Source organism: Gorilla gorilla, chromosome 9, assembly GCF_029281585.2.
Source record: "Gorilla gorilla gorilla isolate KB3781 chromosome 9, NHGRI_mGorGor1-v2.1_pri, whole genome shotgun sequence".
Lineage (NCBI taxonomy): Eukaryota > Metazoa > Chordata > Mammalia > Primates > Hominidae > Gorilla > Gorilla gorilla.
Window position 1 is genome coordinate 71,242,295 of NC_073233.2, and position 6,000 is coordinate 71,248,294.

The 6,000-nt window shown below is 37.1% G+C and overlaps 1 protein-coding gene across 1 annotated transcript in view; it reads left to right on the top strand.

The window, feature by feature from the left end:
- SLC22A10 (solute carrier family 22 member 10) overlaps window positions 1–4,874 on the top strand; it is a 37,332-nt gene extending 32,458 nt beyond the window's left edge. Inside the window, exon 12 of the transcript XR_008669391.2 lies at window positions 4,342–4,874. The gene's annotated coding sequence lies outside the window, so the exon portion shown is untranslated. The remainder of the gene's footprint in view (window positions 1–4,341) is intronic.
- The last annotated feature ends 1,126 nt before the right edge of the window (window positions 4,875–6,000 follow it).

The window sequence follows — 6,000 nt, forward strand, 5'->3', positions numbered from 1 at the left end:
AATTTATCACCACTAGGCCTGTCTTGTAAGAGCTCCTGAAGGAAGCAATAAATATGAAAAGGAAAACCTGGTACCAGCCACAGCAAAAGACAAGAAAATATAAAGACCAATGACATTATAAAGAAATGTCATCAACTAGTGTGCAAAATAACCAGCTAGCATCGTGATGACACGATCAAATTCACACATAACAATATTAACCTTTAATGTAAGTAGGCTAAATGCCCCAATTAAAAGGCACGGACTGGCTTATTGGATAGGGTCAAGAACCATCAGTGTACCGTATTCAAGAGACCCATCTCATGTGCAAAGACACACATAGGCTCAAAATAAAGAGTGCAGGAAAAATTTACCAAGAAAAGCTAACTTTCCTAAATATATATGCATCCAATACAGGAGCACCCAGATTCATAAAGCAGGTTCTTAGAAACCTACAAAGAGACTTAGACTCCCACACAATAATAGTGGAAGACTTTAGCACCCCACTGTCAATATAAGAAAGATCAATGAAACAGGAAATTAATAATAATATTCAGGACTTGAACTCAACTCTGGATCAGGTGGACCTAATAGATATCTACAAAACCCTCCACCCAAAACCAACAGAATATACATTCTTATCAGTGCCACATGGCAATTACTCTAAAATCAACCACATAAGTGGAAGTAAAACACTCCTCAGCAAATGTAAAAGAACTGAAAACATAAAAAACCTTCTTTCAGGTTACAGTGCAATCAAATTAGACCTCAGGGTTAAGAAACTCATTCAAAACCACACAACTCATGGAAATTGAACAACTTGCTTCTGAATGACTCCTGGGTAAAAAAGAAATTAAGGTATAACTCAAGAAGTTCTTTGAAACCAATGAGAACAAAGAGACAATGTACCAAATCTCTGGGATGCAGTTAAGCAGTATTAAGAGGGAAATTTATAGCACTAAATGCCCACACCAGAAAGCTAGAAAGATCTCAAATAGATACTCTAACATCACAAAGAAAAGAACTAGAGAAACAAGAGCAAACAAAGTCAAAAGCTAGGAGAAGACAAGAAATAACTAAGATCAGAGCAGAACTGAAGGAGATAGAGACATGAAAAACCCTTCAAAAATCAATAAATCCCAGAGCTGGTTCTTTGAAAAAATTAATAAAATAGATACAACACTAGGTAGACTAATAAAGAAGAACAGAGAAGATGTAAATAAACACAATAAAAATGATGAAGGGGATATCACCACTGACCCCATTGAAATACAAACAACCATCAGAGAATACTATAAACACCTCTATGAAAATAAATTAGAAATCCAGAAGAAATGGGCAAATTCCTGGACACATCCACCCACCCAAGACTAAACCAGGAAGAAATTGAATCCCTGAATGGACCAATAACGAGTTCTGATATTGAGGCAGTAATAAATAGTCTAGCAACAACAACAACAACAACAAAAAAGCCAAGGACCAGAGAGATTTACAGCCAAATTCTACCAGAGGTACAAAGAGGAGCTGGTACCATTCCTTCTGAAACTATTGCAAACAATGGAAAAAGAGGGGATCCTCCCTAACTCATTTTATGAGGCCAGCATCATCCTGATACCAGACCTTGGCAAGACACAACAAAAAAAGAAAATTTCAGGCCAATATCCATGATGAACCTTAACGTGAAAATCCTCAATAAAACACTGGCAAACCAAATCCAGCAGAACATCAAAAAGCTTATTCACCATGATCAAATTGGCTTTGTCCCTGGGATACAAGACTGGTTTAACATACACAAATCAATAAATGTAATCCATCACATAAACAGAACCAATGGCAAAAACCACATGATTATCTCAATAGAGGCAGAAAAGAGCATCAATAAAATTCAACATCCCTTCATGTTAAAATCTCTCAATATACTAGGTATTTATGGAACACATCTCAAAACAATAACAGATATTTATGACAAACCCACAGCCAATATCATACTGAATGGGCAAAAGTTGGAAGCATTCCCTTTGAAAACCAGCACAAGACAAGGAGGCCCTCTTTCACCACTCCTATTCAATGTAGTATAGGAAGTTCTGGTCAAGACAATTGGGCAAGAGAAAGAAATAAAGAGTATTCAAATAGGAAGAGAGGAAGTCAAATTGTCTCTCTTTGCAGATGACATAATCCTACATTTAGAAAACCCCATTGTCTCAGCCCAAAAACAACTTAAACTAATAAGGAATGTTAGCAAAGTCTCAGGATACAAATCAATGTGCAAAAATCACAAGCATTTCTATACACCAAAAATAGACAAGCAGAGAGCCAAATCGTAAATGAACTCCCATTCACAATTGCTACAAAGAGAATAAAATACCTAGGAATGCAGCTAACAAGGGACGTGAAGGACATTTTCAAGGAGAACTACAAACCACTTCTCAAGGAAATAAGAGGGGGCACAAACAAATGCAAAAGTATTCCAGCCTCATGGATAGGAAGAATCGATATTGCGAAAATGGCCATACTTCCCAAAATAATTTATAGATTAAATGCTGCTCCAAACTACTATTGACATTCTTCACAGAAGTAGAAAAAACTACTTTAAAAATTACATGGAACCAGAAAAGGCCCATATAAGCAAGACAATTCTAAGCAAAAAGAACAAAGCTAGAGGCATCACACTATTTGACTTCAAACTATACTACAAGGCTACAGTAACCAAAACAGCATGGTACTGGTACAAAAACAGACATATAGACCAATGGAACAGAATAGAGACCTCAGAAATAAGACCACACATATACAACTGTCTGATCTTTGACAAACCTGACAAAAACAAGCAATGGGGAAAGGATTCCCTACTTAATAATTGGTACTGGGAAAACTGGCTAGCCATATGCAGAAAACTGAAACTGGACCACTTCCTTACACCTTATACAAAAGTTAACTCAAGATGGATTAAAGGCTTTAATATAAAACCCAGAACCATAAAAACCCTAGAAGAAAACCTAGGCGATATCATTCAGGACAAAGGCATGGGCAAAGACTTCATGATTAAAACCAAAAGCAATAGAAACAAAAGCCAAAATTGACAAATGGGATCAAATTAAACTAAAGAGCTTCTGCACAGCAGAAGAAACTACCATCAGAGCAAATAGGCAACCTACAGAATGGGAGAAAATTTTTGCAACTACCCATCTGACAAAGGTCTAATATCTAGGATATACAAGGAACTTAAACAAACTTACAAGAAAAAACCAAACAACCCTATCAAAAAGTGGGTAAAGGATATAAACAGACACTTCACGAAAGAAGACATTTATGTGGCCAAAAACATATGATAAAAAGCTCAACATCAATGATCATTAGAAAAATGCAAATGAAAACCACAATTAGATATCATCTCATGCCAGACAGAATGATGATTATTAAAAAGTGAAGAAACAACAGATGCTGGTGAGGCTGTAGAGAACTAGGAATGCTTTTACACTCTTGGTGGGAATGTAAATTAGTTCACCCATTATGGAAGACAGTTTGGTGATTTATCAAGGATCTAGAACCAGAAATGCCACTTGACCCAGCAATCCCATTACTTGGTATATGCCCAAAGGAATATAAATCACTCTACAATAAAGACACATGCACCCATTTGTTTATTGCGGCACTATTCACAATAGCAAAGACATGTAACCAACCCAAATGCCCATCAATGATAGACTGGATAAAGAAAATGTATACATATACTGCATAGAATACTATGCAGCCATAAAAAGGAATGAGTTCATGTCCTTTGCAGGGACATGGATGAAGCTGGAAGCCATTATCCTCAGCAAACTAACACTGGAACAGAAAACCAAATACTGTATATTCTCACTCATAAGTGGGAGTTGAACAATGAGAACACATGGACACAAGGAGGGGAACAATGCAAACCAGGGCCTGTCAGAGAGGGTCAAGGGGAGGCCGAGCATCAGGACAAATAGTTAATGCATGCAGGGATTAAAACCTAGATATCAGGTTGATAGGTGCAGCAAATCACCATGGCACATGTGTACCTATGTAACAAACCTGCATGCTCGGCACATGTATCCCAGAACTTAAAGAAAATAAATAAACAAATAAATAAATAAATAAAATTTGTGCCCTTAATCACCATGCTATCCTGGCTTTCGGGGCCACAACCAAACCTCTTCCACATCTTCATCTAGCAGCTCATTTGGATCCATTTTTCTAACTAAATCCTGTAATTTCTTCCTGGTTGAAGTCTAAAGCAGGAGCAGATTTTTCAGCCAAGTGTTAAGGAAACAAAATAACTCATTATCCCATAATGAAGAAAGACTGTCAAAGTGTTATGTTTTGTTTGTACTTCCCCAGGAGTTCCGTCTACCCTGGCTGATAGTATTGCTACAAGATGACACTGTCAAGACAGAAGTGCCTGAGGAAAGGTAGAGACAACAATTCAGGAAAAGAGGCCAGCCTGAAACCATCTGATAGTTTATATCTCAGCTTCATGGCTTTTCTCTTATTGTACCTCACCTTCCCCCTGCCACCAACCCACATTCCGGCTGCATTAAACAATTTTCAGTTCTCTGACCACCACAAATTTTGGTGCCTTTGGGGCCTTTGGATGAGCTTGTTCTCCCTTCTTCCCACATGCTTAGCTCATGGCATCTCCTTGATGATGCATTTTCTGGCCCACCCAGGTAAAAACGACCACTCCTCCTTTGGCATCTACTGTATCCTGTACATTCTTCTATCAGCAGACTATAACACTTTATTGCACATATTTATAAACTTTCATGTTTCTGACTTAGCAAGCTACAGACTCCCTAACAGTAGAGAACATTTGTTCATCTCTCTGTCACTAAATGTTTGTGTGTGTACAACTATGATCCTTCATTCCTAAAGGAAATGTCATGCCACATATATATACCATTAAAAATGATCAAACAATGTGCTAACCATGGTTTTCTTTGGGTGGCAGAATCATATGATATTCATTCTTTCTGTATTTCTAGAGTTTCTGTGATAAACACATATAACTTCGCAAACAAGAAGACCAAAAAAAAAAAAAAAACTGACATTAAAGCAAAAGATGAATAAGCTTTACAATAAAAATTAGAAAATAAAAGAACAGATCAATGCACCAAGAAAACCTTGCTAAATTGATACAGGGGCCCCAATGCTGGCCTTGCATAAGTGTGCTTTTGATGTTCCTGTTTAATTTATAGAAAAACTCTGAAGTAATTTTATCACTCAGTATTGACCCTTATAATCTCACATGCCCACCTCTTCCATGATAGTGCCTGGGCCTAGAGGAATTGAGTAGTTTTAATTTCTGGCTCTGTGTCTCTTGAGAACCATTCATTTTTTTTTTCTTATGTTGCCAACTATTATTTTATTATAAATTAGATATTCTAATAATGGACACTATTAATCTATAAATAAAAATGTGACTTTATAAAGTACCAATAGAAATACCGATACATATGAGCTTGTCAAGGGGTCTTACTGAATTAAGAAACTTTCTGTTCAATATATATTCTATCATAAAAATAAGGAGACATCCTTTGAGAATGCACTGTTCATTTTTTTATACTTTAACCACATTTATTTATTTATTTAATTTCTTTTTATTATACTTTAAGTTTTAGGGTACATGTGCACAACGTGCAGGTTTGTTACATATGTATACATGTGCCATGTTGGTGTGCTGCACCCATTAACTTGTCATTTACATTACGTGTATCTCCTAATGCTGTCCCTCCCCCCTCCCCCCACCCCACAACAGGCCCTGGTGTGTGATGTTCCCCTTCCTGTGTCCATGTGCTCTCACTGTTCAATTCCCACCTATGAGTGAGAACATGCAGTGTTTGGTTTTTTGTCCTTGTGATAGTTTGCGGAGAATGATGGTTTCCAGCTTCATCCGTGTCCCTACAAAGGACATGAATTCATCATTTTTATGGCTGCATAGTATTCCATGGTGTATATGTGCCACATTTTCATAACCCAGTCTATCATTGTTGGACACTT